The sequence below is a fragment of the Cottoperca gobio genome, chromosome 21 (genome assembly GCF_900634415.1).
Source record: "Cottoperca gobio chromosome 21, fCotGob3.1, whole genome shotgun sequence".
Classification (NCBI taxonomy): Eukaryota; Metazoa; Chordata; class Actinopteri; order Perciformes; family Bovichtidae; genus Cottoperca; species Cottoperca gobio.
In genome coordinates, this window is record NC_041375.1 from 5,881,476 (window position 1) to 5,895,943 (window position 14,468).

At 40.2% G+C, this 14,468-nt stretch overlaps 1 protein-coding gene across 1 annotated transcript in view; it reads right to left on the minus strand.

The window, feature by feature from the left end:
* LOC115026747 (PTB domain-containing engulfment adapter protein 1-like) overlaps positions 1-14,468 on the minus strand; it is an 86,285-nt gene that overhangs the window by 54,768 nt on the left and 17,049 nt on the right. Inside the window, 1 exon segment of the mRNA XM_029459697.1 lies at positions 1,527-1,612. The gene's annotated coding sequence lies outside the window, so the exon portion shown is untranslated.

The following is a 14,468-nucleotide window of genomic DNA, read 5'->3' on the forward strand; positions in this document are numbered from 1 at the left end:
AGTACCTTATAAATCAACTAGAGCATTACGCTTCCAGACTGCAGGGTTACTTGTGGTTCCTAGAGTCTCTAAGAGTACAATGGGAGCCAGAGCCTTCAGCTATCAAGCTCCTCTCCAGTGGAACCAGCTTCCAGTTTGTGTTCGGGAGGCAGACACACTCTCCACATTTAAGAGTAGGCTAAAGACTTTCCTTTTTGATAAAGCTTATAGTTAGGGCTGGCTCAGGTTTGCCCTGGATCAGCCCCTAGTTATGCTGCTATAGGCTTAGACTGCCGGGAGACACCTCCCTGCTCTCTTCCTTCTCTTCCTCTCTCCTCCACTCCCTCTCTTCTTCTCCCTCTCTATCTGTATACATTTATGTAAATGTATGTTACTAACTCATCATCCAGGGTATCATCCCCGGAGTGTCTGTCTCTCATGTGGCAGGTTGCCACTGATAAAGTTTACGTCAGGATCATGAATCGTGACAGCGCCTGCTGACCTGGTCCTGCTGGACACCGGGAAGCCTTATTGACATTTTCCTGGATTCATCCAAACTTTCTATTTTTTTTTCCAACACAACATAATTTCTGTCAAATGTTGTATTTGTACTATGTTGTTTATCCTGTACACACGACATCTATTGCACGTCTGTCCGTCCTGGGAGAGGGATCCCTCCTCAGTTGCTCTCCCTGAGGTTTCTTCCATTTTTCCCCCTTTAATTTTGGGGTTTCTTTTAGGAAGTGTTTCCTTGTGCGATGCGATATTGGGCTATACAAATAAATTTGATTTGATTTGATTTGATTTGATTTGATTTGAAGTTGGGGTGGATGGTGTGTCCCCTGTGAAACCAAAAGTCAACGTGGACTTCTTTTAACGTACGTGCGTTACTTACATTACGCAACAAACGTTGAGATAAACCACAATATTTTACATGTAATTACCAAATTGTTTTGTTTTGTTTTTGTTGTTTTTTCAATTTACAACCTTAACTACGTGTTTCAAACTACGACCACAATCTGGGAGGAAAATAACGTTTTCTTCAAAATGTAGTAGAATGCAGTTTAGTTGTGCGGGAACATCACTTTTAGGAGACAGGATTGCATATGTGATATAGGGGTTTTACAGTTTGACAAACGGAACTATGTTGACAGTATAAAGTGTCTATCCTATGCTGTGATATTTACTGCCACTGTATGAATTTAAATGCTGCTATTTAAAGCAGATAATATAAATATCCCTGCCAAGCAAAAATACATGCTGGAAGAAGATAAGCAGCATGGCATCAAAACGTGACCTCATTCCTGTTTAAATGACGTGACAAAGCACACAGACCCTGAACATACACAGCGGCATGTCAGAGCTGAGTGCAGGAGCCCCTGGCTGTCCTCTGTTCCTGTAATCACACAGGAAATCAGTGAAGAATAAACAGGTGCATGTGCAGTGGGGAGGATCTCGGCCGATGGGGATTTGAATTAGGTGGTATAATACTATACAATGATAAAGATGATGTACATTGATCTGGAGTGTAAGATATGGAGCCTTACTGTTACTGTGGACTGTTGATGTTCAGGTTTCTTTGTTGTGCTTCACTCATCTAAAGGCTGATGGGAGCTCACTAGTGCTGCGTCTTCTGTGGGCAGGAAGAGACGAGAAAGAAAACACTTCAGAATCAAGCTTTTAAAGAGCAACCAGCAAGTCCACTCTCAGTACTGATTACATTAAGCAACTTAATACAGTTATTTATTCATCTGAAAGCTATTTACTATTTCCATTCAGCGTGAGAAAATGTATTTGTAGATTAAAAGAATCTGCCGCGTGTTTCAGTTCCAATTACTTCACTTTAAAGACAGTATAATTCAGACAGCACATTTAAAACAGTGTAGTCCCTAAAAGAAGAATTAAATGATTGATGGTCGATGTCCCCAAAGCGTTACATGGCATGGGAGAATACTTTTGTAACCATTTTCCCCAAAACCCTCTGGTTCTGAATCAGTTTTCCAGTCCAGAAAAGAGTGAGTGACCCTTGATCGTTATTGGACCGCAACAATGCTAATAGGCTCTAAGTATTGTGTCTACTCACTGGTAGATTGAAGAGGTTTAAACTGAGATGCGTCAGTCCATAGGATATTCATCTGATATTCCAATAGTGCTAACCCTGGACTAGGATATATTTGTATTGTGAAGTTTGAGGAATAGCTCTGCTAAAGCAACACGTTGCCTGTTAATTCCAGCTTGTTGGAGGCCTTATTGTTCACTTGACACTGAAACAGGAAGCTGTTTCCACATTGTGATGCTGAGCTTCAATGACTGCTGAGTTCTTCTGTTCTTATTCAACTGTTGCTCAGAGGTGTCTTTGTGCTGTCAGTCTGGTTGAACCATCGTATATAATAGGCCTTTTTTTACAACCTAAAAGATGAAAGAGAATTTAAAGATATAGAGTAGTCCTCTCTGACATCTGACTGGACACCATAAAGCTTTTGTGGCAGGCGCTTAGTGTATGCTGACCTCAGACTGCCAAGTGGAAGAAGGGTAAGCCTAAACAATACACATCCCCTGACAACGTATCCTCATAAAACGATTTGTATAATATCTTTTTTTTTTTTTTGCGTTTTCCTACGAATATTCAGCAAAATGAGCGATCAGTGCGCCTTCAACAAAACCACGTGTCAACGTTGAACAGTGGTTTCACATGGGACATGAACAGGAGTCTGTGTGAAGGTCCTGTGTTTGTTGACCCACTTATCCACCCCAAACAGGACTGTGTCACTTTTAATAATGAGTCACCTGTCCTGGTTCAGTGTATGGAACACAGTTACCGAAGTGCTGACTCAGCTCTTTCCAATGGTAGCACATGAACAATGTTGTTTATTTTGTTTTTCTTAATTCAAGCACCATAAACTGTGCCTTCTGTTCAATACTATAAAGCATTAATACTCACAGATGCGATTGAACTTATAGCAGTGTCAGCTATAGAGATTTGTGAGCTGTCAGTGTTTATTAATAGTTTAAAGAAAGCAAACAAACACATTGATCAATCACTCTCAGAAACGCACTGTTGAGGAAAAGAATCAATGAAATACTTCTCTGGCAAATCTCATATCAAAAACAATACATTCACCAGAATGCTAGATGTCCTTTGTCTTTATTAGAGCTGCAGTCCCTCAAGTTTCTTCCCACGGGACTCTTGGTTCAACATATCAGAGTTGAGGATAAGTTAGTTCATTAGTACTTATAATGACACTCTCCTCTCTAGATTAAAGTGGTTGTGGGCTACTCCACTTGATAAATGAGGGCCAAGGTTTTACCCTGTAGTATTGAGTAGTTATCGTGAAAGTGCTGGAAGAAATCTGTGGGAAACGACATTCAGAGATAGATGTAAAGGGCAAAGAGTGTGCATAAATGTGGAAGGTCTTCCATTAATAAGAGCTGAGTGAGTACTGCAAGATTGTGTTGATATATACTGCTGCAGATCATCCATTCACACACACTTTACAATTTTAAAATGAGAATGCGAGGCATTGGAGGCAATACATTTTGAGTCCATAATAACTATTGCTTTGACCTGCAAGTTCATGGTGCCAACACTTATAATATAGCAGCTAAATCATATACATCCGCAGACATCTGACATCCACAGAAAGAAAAATACATGTGTAGCCAGCAGTGAAGGCTGCAGTTGACCTGCATAGGTCACAAAAAAAAGAAAATAATTTTAGTGTGTTGACTCACCTGCTTTTGTAATATTTCTTGAGAATAAATATCCGCCATTTAATAATTCCTGTCCCTATAATGTAGTTTCTCCATCTCAGCAAAAACAAAAGCTTACATAATAAATAATAATATTTTGCCCGTCTGTCTGCGGCTGAGGAAGAACGTAGAAGGGATTTTTCTTCAGCATTTCTCTCAGTGTTCGATGTGTTTAAGTTGCAGCTCACTGCAAATATTGCTCTGAATAATGTAGGACAATATAAATATACACATTTTGATCTCCTCTCAAGTAATGAGTTTAGGTTTCAGAAATGTGGTTTTACATATTAATAGCTCAATAAGAAAACAGGTGTTTAGGACGCTGTGCACACATCATTTCCTTACATGGTTGAGTAGTTAACAATCCCATTAATTTAATCAGGAGTAGAATGATAAATATTTTGGTGTGTAGCTGGTGGGCAGGCAGTCAAGTCTTCTATAAAAGGCTTCAGTTTGCTGCTTTACTTGTCCCTGTAATAACTGCATGTTGGAAAATCATGTGAAAGAAAGTGGCAGAGGATCACAGCCCATTCAGTTGAAATTAATTCGCCCTGTTCCTCCTCATTAGTGGAAGTCAATCACCCTAAAATCATAATTAATATACGCTGGCGAAGAGAAGCTCGAAGTCCCGAGGACAGGGGTGGGTTACTTGTTATGAAAGAGGGAGGTCTACTGGATTAATCTTCTTAGGGAAGGGTTTGGCAGCTCGGCAGAAAGTCGACTCCAAAACACACTTAAAGAAGCAGGCCTTGATATCGTATTCCAAGTCAAGTCAAGTTTATTTGTATGGTCCTAATATGAAATATGACTTAAAGGGATTTACAGGCCCAAAAAAAGAACCCAGCTCAAGGTCTCCAAGACAACAAAAGACTCCCAAAAATACCCAAAGCACATACTCCGCAGATGGCAAGGCTGCAGTACACGAAGGAGGGAAAATTGTAATTGGATTATAATCCAACAAAATGATTATAACAAGTGTATTACTACTGTAAGTATAAAGGACATCTAATAAATTAGACCTGAGAAATGATATGTTCAGGAACCTTCTTTTCATGATCCTGTTTGAATTTATTTAAAACAGAAACCACAATAGCACAAAAGTCATTATGTTACGTTATGTGCGGTGCGAAAACCTATTTTGCTCGTAAAAATGAGCACATCTCAAAAACTTTAAAAGTTATAGTTAAAGTAACTTATGGAGTTTTAGGAAATATTTTTTCATACTTCTACATTCAGAAATATTTTGGATCAATACTTATTTGTCAAATTTGATTGAAAATATGTGCAATATTTTTCCTTTTATAAATTATTATGGTTTATTTACTTTCATAACTTCAGTTCAGGTTGGACAGGTTGTAAGCATTTGAAGATACTAGAAATAAATCACAAAAAATACCAATGTTGGCACTGGTGCACCATTTATATTGCAGAGTTCAAAAGGTTAATGGCTGAGGTCATGTAGGCAGCATCTTTGATCGTACGGTCCCCTATAATAACCCTCATTAAAAAATAAAGTTTCCCAAAGAGCTTGAACCGTTTTCTTCCCTCCAGGCTCTAAAGAACGAGCTTCCTGATAAGAAAATACCATCATGAGGGCAGCTGCACAGATCCAGTGTGTAACACGCTGGAGGTGGTAGATAAGAGACATGGGACACAGAGATAGCACCACGTTGGCTCTGACCCATCTGACTTCCTGAGGGGCAGAACTCCGCCTGCACTGGGCAGATGTCAGTTTCTGTGTGCGGAGGGTACGAGCTGGCAAGTGCATCTTAAAAGAAACTAGATAAACTAGAGAAACTATAGAGAGTCTAAATGCATCAGCTATGAGTCATTTGAGAAATTGGTTGCTCAAAATAACAGGCGGAGACTTTCTAAATAGCTCATCTTTCATGGTACATTAGTGCTCTTATGGCATTCAAATGACAATGAGAAAAGATTATGACTTAAAACTTAAAATACACCACTGTGAAGAGCGTTTATTAAAAGCATTCATTTTAAAACGTTAGCTAACAGATCACTGATTATCCTGTTAATAGAAAGTTTTGTCTACCACTAGCTACGACCACATTTTATTCACTGATGGCTGACATTTGGGAATACCGTGACTCTACAGGATGCACTTTGTATGTGTTCAGAAGAAAAAACAGCAGAAGGAATCAGATCAAAAGTAATGCCGTGTTTTCACAGCATGGTTCGGCTTTGCTCGACTAAAGGGATTTTCAGCTGAACGCCGTAGTGCGGCCGCTTGAGTCTGCCATGACATCATGTTACAATGCGGCACTCGCCGAATCCTTTCATCGGCAACTAAACAGTCAATTGTATGGCGTAGTGTACGACGTAGCTTTGAGGGCTGGGTCAAGTGGTTGCTATTGAAGCTCGCTTGCCTGTATGAAACTGTCTGGTTTGTGCAGGATGTCCCGTGTAGCGCAGGTGACAGTGATTCTCTCTGACCGATCAGTGGTCTGCAGTGTTTTACCTCCAGCTTCTAGTATGTATGTAGGTGGTACCAAAGAAAGTACCAGGTACTATCCACAAATTTTACTCATGTAAAACAAAAAAAAGTGAGCCGAGTTGATGCCGAGTTGAGCTGTACCGTACCATGAAGTGTAAATAACTAATACCTCATGTGTAATAACATGAGGTGAAATAACTGCTGTGAGTACAATAGGGATTCTTGGGATTCAGGGATTTTTCAATGAATTACATTTTGTCAGAAATCTTATGGAACAACCACAAGGAGCTTTTGAACATGGTCTTACTATATCTGTGTTGTCCACAGTCTTTAAAGTGCTCAGAAAAAAACATGATCTCCATCTGCTGATGAAGCTCATGTGATATGACTGAAAGCTTTAGAATTGCTACTGAATGGACCCTGTGGAGACACTGTTCTCTCAACTGCTGTTTCCAAGACTTATATCAGCTTTAATGTGGACGAGAAGTCCTTAAAATGCTCAGGAAATGACAACTGAGCAAACTTCTGCTGATGGAAAGCTCCAGAACAGATACTAAATGGACCTTGTGGTGGATTCCATAAATGTATACAAAAATAACACTTATATGCAGTTATTATTTGCATATAATATACACTTCACCATCTGAGCTAAAAACACACTATATATGATGATTAGCATCAGTGTGTCGTGGTTTAACTTTGTTGACTGTTTGGTCTGCATCCTTACATCCCGGCAATAAAGTAGTTGAGTAAAATGTCCCCAGAAAGATTGAATAAAAAGATCCAGAAGGTGAAAAACTATATTTTCATCATCTCAACTGGCTGCTGTGAGGCACTCGTCCTTCAGACTGTGTAAGCACACAAGGAGAAGAAAATTGAGTTGGACATGTCATGAATAAAAGCCGGCCTGAAAGCGTCTATTGAAAAGCTGAAGGAATGTGAGGCGCAAACACTGTTTGTGCTCATGTTATATACAGTACTGCATCTCGAAAGATTATCATTTTGATGCGGCAGAACTCCACTGTATCTCCTTTGATGTGCTTTGAAAGAAAAGGGAACCTACACCAGCTGTAATGTACAACCTGACCCAGTTCAAACACTAACTGATATTCCATGTTAACTTCAGTCAAGCAAGGTTGAACTGTGAGTCCGTGTGAGCGGAGCAGAATTAATCAGTTTCTCCCCCCGTGTGCACGCAGCACGACCGTTGGCTTAGAAGCAACATTCAACCAGGGGATTTGTATTATTGATAAATCATTAACAGCACACCTCCTTGATTTGGAATACATATAGAAGCACTCCACATCTGCTGAGCAAGGCTTACCGTGCACATAAACATTTGAACTTCAAAGCGTGTAAGTGACTTCTACTGTTCTCTCATGTGGTTTGAGTGTTTTCGACAGACAACAAATACCCCCGGCTGAGCGTTGCACTCAAAGCTGACGAGAGCTCTTCTCCCTTTGTCATAGTGTTGACAGTGACTGGAGCAGCTACCTGAGCAAGTCAAACCAGCAGGCGATGATTCTACCTGGCAGTAGTTCTGGTGTTAAGAAATACAATATGTTAATGTTTCAACTGGAGGATATTGCAAGTGAATGCCAAGTAACGATTATTTTCTATTAATCTGCTGATTACTTTCTAGATTCATTGTTTGTTCTAAAAAACTGTGGAAAATGTTCATCCTAGTTCCTTAAATATGTCTTTAAATGTATTGTTTTGTCAGTCCAAAATCCAAAGATATTCACTTTAATGTGAAATAAAACAGAGAAAAGCAGGAAATCTCCATAAGTGAGGCTGAAAACAGCATTTTCAGACATTTGTGCATGAAAAAATACTTTTATTCTATAATCCGATTATTCAATTATCTAAATAGTTGGCTAATATTTTTCTGTGGATGGACGAATCGATTAGTCAACTAATCGGTGCAGCTATATACAAAACAAAATAAAATAAGTCGGCTGTATGAGACCTTCAATTAACACAAGAAACACTGATTGCTCCGAGCTACCTCTAACCACTAATATCGACTGAAAATGACAAAGAGAGAACTGCTGATTGATTACGGATATGGCTATGCACCCAACTGCCCATAATGTAATGGTCCATGTTGGTGCTAACCACTAAAGGCTCAGGCTACCCGCTGAGCTTAAGCAGGACTTTGAGTCTCCAGCTGAGTTTAGTTTATCGTTCGCCTGATTCTTATTCAGAGGACTGGCTGTGAGAATTTGAGCCCTCTTTTCAGTGGATACAGAGAAAACGTGAACATCCATTTATCTCCAGTAGATTACATTACTGCGATGCCCTCCCCGCTGCTCTCTCCTTTAAAGACTGGCCAATGAGTAATTCAGAATGGCACAGCGAGAGTTTAAACAAGAAGGAAAATTATACATAAGAGGACGTCAAACTTCCGATCACTGCATTGGCTGCAAAGGTGCTTTTAGGATTGATTACACAATTGCACAAAACGCCCTGCATGGCCTTGCACCACAGTTACACTGATAGGAACACATTAGGCTGTTAGGTTGGGGTGGTGATGGCCTAGTGTTCTAGTGGTACACCTTCCAGGGCTGCCACCATTGTGCCCCTGAGCAAGACACTTAACCCTGAGCTGCTCCAGGGAGACTGTCCCTGTAGTTAGTTCACTGTAAGTCGCTCTGGATAAGGGCAGGTGTCAGTATATTCTGCTAGATAGGATGTGCATTAAATGTGTGTATTAACCAATGTTTTAAAAGCAAACTGAAAGCAGAATTAAACTTTTTTTATTTATTTTACACATTTGAGCTTTAGCTTTGTGGGTTTTTTTTAATTTATTGCATTTGGTAGATGTAATTAGAACAAAAAAGCAGAAGCATAGCCTGCTCTTTTCTTTTCTTTTCTGTGAAGTTGTTCCCCTAGAAACTCAATGTTAGCTGAAGACATTTGCTTTGACTCAATGAATGGAGAGTGGTACACTTACACTGCTGCTAGACTTTGTCTCTCTTGGAGTATAAATCTCTAGATTTTCTCTCCTGGGGCCCGGTTGCCAATCCAGCACCACAGGGGTTCTACTCTGGCCATCGCTGCTTCCTGACTGTGAAAATACTCTCATCTCTACTCAGAGCAATCCTTTGAAACACTCTTCTTCAGCAAACTCCCAGCTTTACACTTGCGATTTTATACTTGGTTCAAATAAGGTTTGTTGAATTATTATTCTCACAGAAAAGCATTACATGGGCCAGAGAAACCAAGAGAGTCAAGCTCCTTGAAAAGCTGATGGCTGCATTACAAAAGTGGAAGATTTGATCAGGCCCCAAAACTCTGAGTTGGTGATGCCAAAGTGAGGAGTCAGACAGTTCAGGGCCCCTGATGGCAGCTGTCTTCTGGGAAGCACCCAAGGAAAGATGTAGAATTAGCTTAAAACAGCTTTAATGTTGAAGTGGGGGAAGGACCCTGATTCATAGTCCACAACAATATGTATATTCATTTGTTCTTCTTCAAGAAACTCAATTCAGTGCCATAAACCTGTCAGAAAAGTGAAAAACACACTTCAGGGAGTTGAAGCTGCACAGTGTCATAGCGAGGGTAAGCTGCATTTTTAACTCTCACATTCGTCACTCAGAGGACTTGCATTGACACCTTCTGGTTCGTCTTGAGGTTAAACTCAGCACTGCTTTTTACTCCGGATGTTCTACATCTATTCTGGGAAAAGGGATCTTTTCAAATGTGTTGACCTTTGGAAGCATCTCGCCAGCTGTGATGTGTTGGCAGCTGACTTCACTTTTGATTCTGAATTTGACATAAACGCGTTAGACGATAGGTCTGAGCCGCTGTGATGGGGAGTCATCAGTTTTCATTAACTTTATTGCCGTCTCTGGGGAAGACTGTGTAAAGTGTGCCACTCTAAAGATAACTGACAATGGGAGACTATGCTGAGCAGCTGTCATATTGTAACACTCAGAGGCACTCAAGTGTTTGAAAACTCAGGAGTGGGACGAAGGAAGATTCTAAATTTGATTACCTTTGACTTCTTTGTTAACCGCTTCCTGCAAACACAGTTTATGATGGATGACACGGCACACATTTAGATACAATCTCTCTGTATAGTCATCTGTGCACAACACTCTCTGCTCTTGTGCATCAACTCTTTGTACTGAACTTAAACAGAGCAGCTGGGACTAAAACTCTGAGTAACAATGACTTTAATTCTTCGTTGTTTTTCTACAATGATGTCACTAATGGAAATGGAGGATTTTGAATGCTCTTTTCATCAGGTGCCTTGCTCAACGACACCTCGGCAGTGCCCAGGAGTTGAACTCTCAAAGTACCAGTCCACACTCCATAATTGGTCCTATTGGGAACTTCAACCTTCGGTTCCCAAGCCAAGCCAAGCCAAGCCAGTCCGTACGGACTGAGCTACTGCCGCCTAGACACGAGTGTGTGTCCCACGTCTCTGATGCATTCAAATCCCAAAGGACACAGTGAACTTACTCTCTGTGTGACTCTACTGTCCAGGACATACGCCATGTTGAAAAAATATGTTCACCTGCAGCCTGCATGTTCTTACCATCTGCACATACTGTATATCTTGCGCATGACAAGATCCTGATTTTGGTCTCAATGAGTGTTAGGAAAACATAACAACTTTTCCCATAAAGAAAGAGAATAAGTATATGTCTCAAAATGTTGAACTAACTACTAGCTTATTAAACATTTTATGGATTGAATCACACTTTAAATATATATTGCAAAGTGTTGATTTGAATATAAATAAAAACTGTTCTTATAGATATGATATTTTGATTTGGTAAAATGTGGGAGAGACTAGAATAGGAAGAAACTGAGTTATGAAGTATGGAAAACAATCTTTTTTAACATTACAATTTGTTAAAAAAACACCTGAGGCTCATTACTTCAAAAACATATCAACATCACTGATGCTAAAATCATAAGCAAAGCAGGCTCTGTTTTACATTTCCTGCAAATAAAAATATATATTGTATATTAAATCATTTGAAAACATGAACAGATTTCAATAACACATTGATCTCATTCCATCTGGGGGATAATGACAGAGAGCTGTCCTTGTCAACTGTGCACTTTATTTCTTCTCAATTCAATCATATTCGTTAATAATTGTGATTAGTGAGTTGGAACAAATTGCTTATTTAATTTAGCTCTATTATTTTGTGTATTTTCATGTTTCCTGAAGCCCACAAGACCACATGCTCTTACTCATCTGCACCTCCACCCCCAACCTGCAACTTCTCTAACATGTGAGTGTTTTTTCTCTGTTCCCGTTAGACTGAGCACTAAAGGCTAATTACACTTCTCCTGCTTTACAATGCACACTGAACATCCCTGTGCATCCCCCCCCCCCCACACACAAAGGAACACGCATGACTGACAGTGGTAGCAGTTTGCACTTTGGAATAAAAGGGACTCGTTGCTGTGCATTAACGGGATTAGCTAGAAATAACAGCGTGTCTGAGGGAATTCACTGACATGATTTAAACTGTGCTGCTGAGACGCTCATATTATCAGCTCCAGTATATTCTGACAGAACCTACATAAAGGACCCGTGGACTGAACTTCACTGGAGGGGATTCCAATCACACAAAGGAAGGCAGAGCTCACGGCAATTTGAAGTTCAATGCATGTGTGGGCTAGTGGCCAAAACAATCTGCCAAGCGGCGACCCCTCTCTGTCAGTGTACAGGGAAGCTGTGACAGGAAAGGGTAACTTGAGGGTGACTAAGCAAGCAAAACGCATCTTCAGACCTCATCTTGATTTAGGGGGTTCAACTCAGAAGTCAGGATTCCACAGTTATTACACAGAGCTCCAACTCCCTGTGGGGCACAATGTGAGCATCGAGTGAAAAATGTGTTTCCCGATGCCATCAAGCTCCCACAAATTGTTATCTCTCGCATATATATTGTATATCAGGCATACACGCATATTGTAGGTGGACCCACTACATAATTCATTACGATATACAGTATTTATCACACTCCAGATAACCTTGCCACAGTGTGTAAAGAACAGCTGTCCCACTTACAGTGTACAGTAGCTGTGATGAGAGAGATGAAAAAGCACAGACTGTAACCTCCCTGCTGGGCTGTTTAGGTGAGCGGCTATTTAACTGTGCTTATAAATCACAGTCATTGCAGATGATATGACAACAAATATTTCTGTTTGCACAAAATGTCATGAGATAGTGAGAAAAGCTTTTGAAATACACCCCCTTAACTTCTCTGATAACTCATTTGGTGAGACGAGACACTTAAAGTCAGCATGACTTCACGTTGGTGGAGGGAATGTGGTAGATGATGCAGATAACTGAAAGTGTTTCTCAGAATAACCTAAACTATCCTCTCTTTATATAAAAATGTCAAACCTGTATCTTTGTTAGTCTAGTGCAGTGCTGTGCTCTCTGAGAGGGCTGCTACAATTCAGAGACCAAGATGAATCGGCCATCAGGAATGAAAAAGGACAAATAACGGTGACACTTTTCCATAAGTATGGTGCCTATTGTATCAATGCAAAGCTCTAGTGTAGAATACGTTTCGGGCCAATACACTGCCTCGTAAACGTGGTTAAATTAAGACTCAATAAGATCCAGATTTACCAGCTCGCAGCTCCTGAAGATAGACGAGATAACTGTAACTGTGCCACAGTTCATGGGCTGGATCCTTCACATCTACATTAAATATGGCAGAACTGACTGTAACTCCAGGGAATGTGGCCTTCATTTGTCCCATTGTGTGGGACAGAATAACTGTGTACTTTACAGCCTTCAATATCCCATAATCCATTGTGGGCAGGTCAATTGTTCAGTAGAATATTCATGAAAGGCTACCTTTCAGCTCTGTTTTGGAGAATGTTTTGTACTTAGTTTCTCCAAAAGAAAGAGGAAACTAATATTTTCCGACTGTTTGTCATTAGCATGTTCCTCGGGTTCTGGCTTATATAGTAAATATTATCCATGTAGTCATTGACATATACTGTATCAACATACCATTAGTCAAGTTATCAAGTCAAGTTTCTTTTTCAGCAAAAATGTCAAATATTCTGTTTTCTTGACTGTGAGGATTTGCTGCTTTTGTTATTACATTACAGGTCATTTAGCTGACGCTCTTGCATTTGACCTATTGCATTTAACTGTACACAAGGTTATGAATGATTTTTTATTTACTTCAGTGTTTCCCCTAGGTATACTGCTCTGCAGGGTGCTGCCTGGGCTGGATCAGGTCCGTGCGTGGCGCAGATTTTTTAAGTTCTCTCCTTACCTTTTCTCCACTCTGTCTCTGACTGTAATTGCGTGCGTTCGCGCGCGTGTGTGGGTTCGGAAGCGGAGCTCCGCCCCTCACGAAGCAAAGCAGAGGAGAGAATGTAAATATGCAAAGCAACTGAAACGTGCACATAAATGAGATAAATGACATAAGCGTTTAGTTTATTTAATAAAAGAGCACCTGTTCAATGTGAAAAGTGAGTTGTGAATATATATAAAAAAAAAAAAAAAACGTCTTGAATTTCAGCGCAGGGAAACACTGTACTTTATCGGTACTTTGTTCCTACACACTTATTTCACAATATAGAAACAATAGGTCTTATATGCTTTGGCCTAAATATAAATAAAACAATCATTAAAAAAACGAAATCTGTCAAAGCAAAGCCATTTTAACCATTTGCGCATGTTGGGAAATATTAGAGTGTGACACATCAAAGGCTCTCTGCTAGTGTGAAGGAGAATAGCTTCTTACAAGGACTAGGCTAAATAAATGTTCACAGAGTGATAACAGTGATACGATGTGTTATAGAGGGGATTTTTCCCGGATATGAACTCAGGTGTGCCTTGAGATTTTGGATTGGTCTTTGGTGTGCCTTGGCCACAAAACGTTTGGGAACCCCTGCTCTAGACCACTAGGCCACCACCACTAGTGAAAGTGAAGTGATGGTGAAGTGATGGTGAAGGGATGGTGAAGTGATGGTGAAGTGATGGTGAAGTGATGGTGATGGTGAAGTGATAGTGAAGTGATGGTGAAGTGATGGTGAAGTGATGGTGATGGTGAAGTGATAGTGAAGTGATGGTGAAGTGATAGTGAAGTGATGGTGAAGTGATGGTGAAGTGATGGTGATGGTGAAGTGATAGTGAAGTGATAGTGAAGTGATAGTGAAGTGATGGTGAAGTGGTGGTGAAGTGATGGTGAAGTGATAGTGAAGTGATAGTGAAGTGATAGTGAAGTGATAGTGAAGTGATAGGTGAAGTGATGGTGAAGTGATGGTGAAGTGATGGTGAAGTGATAGTGAA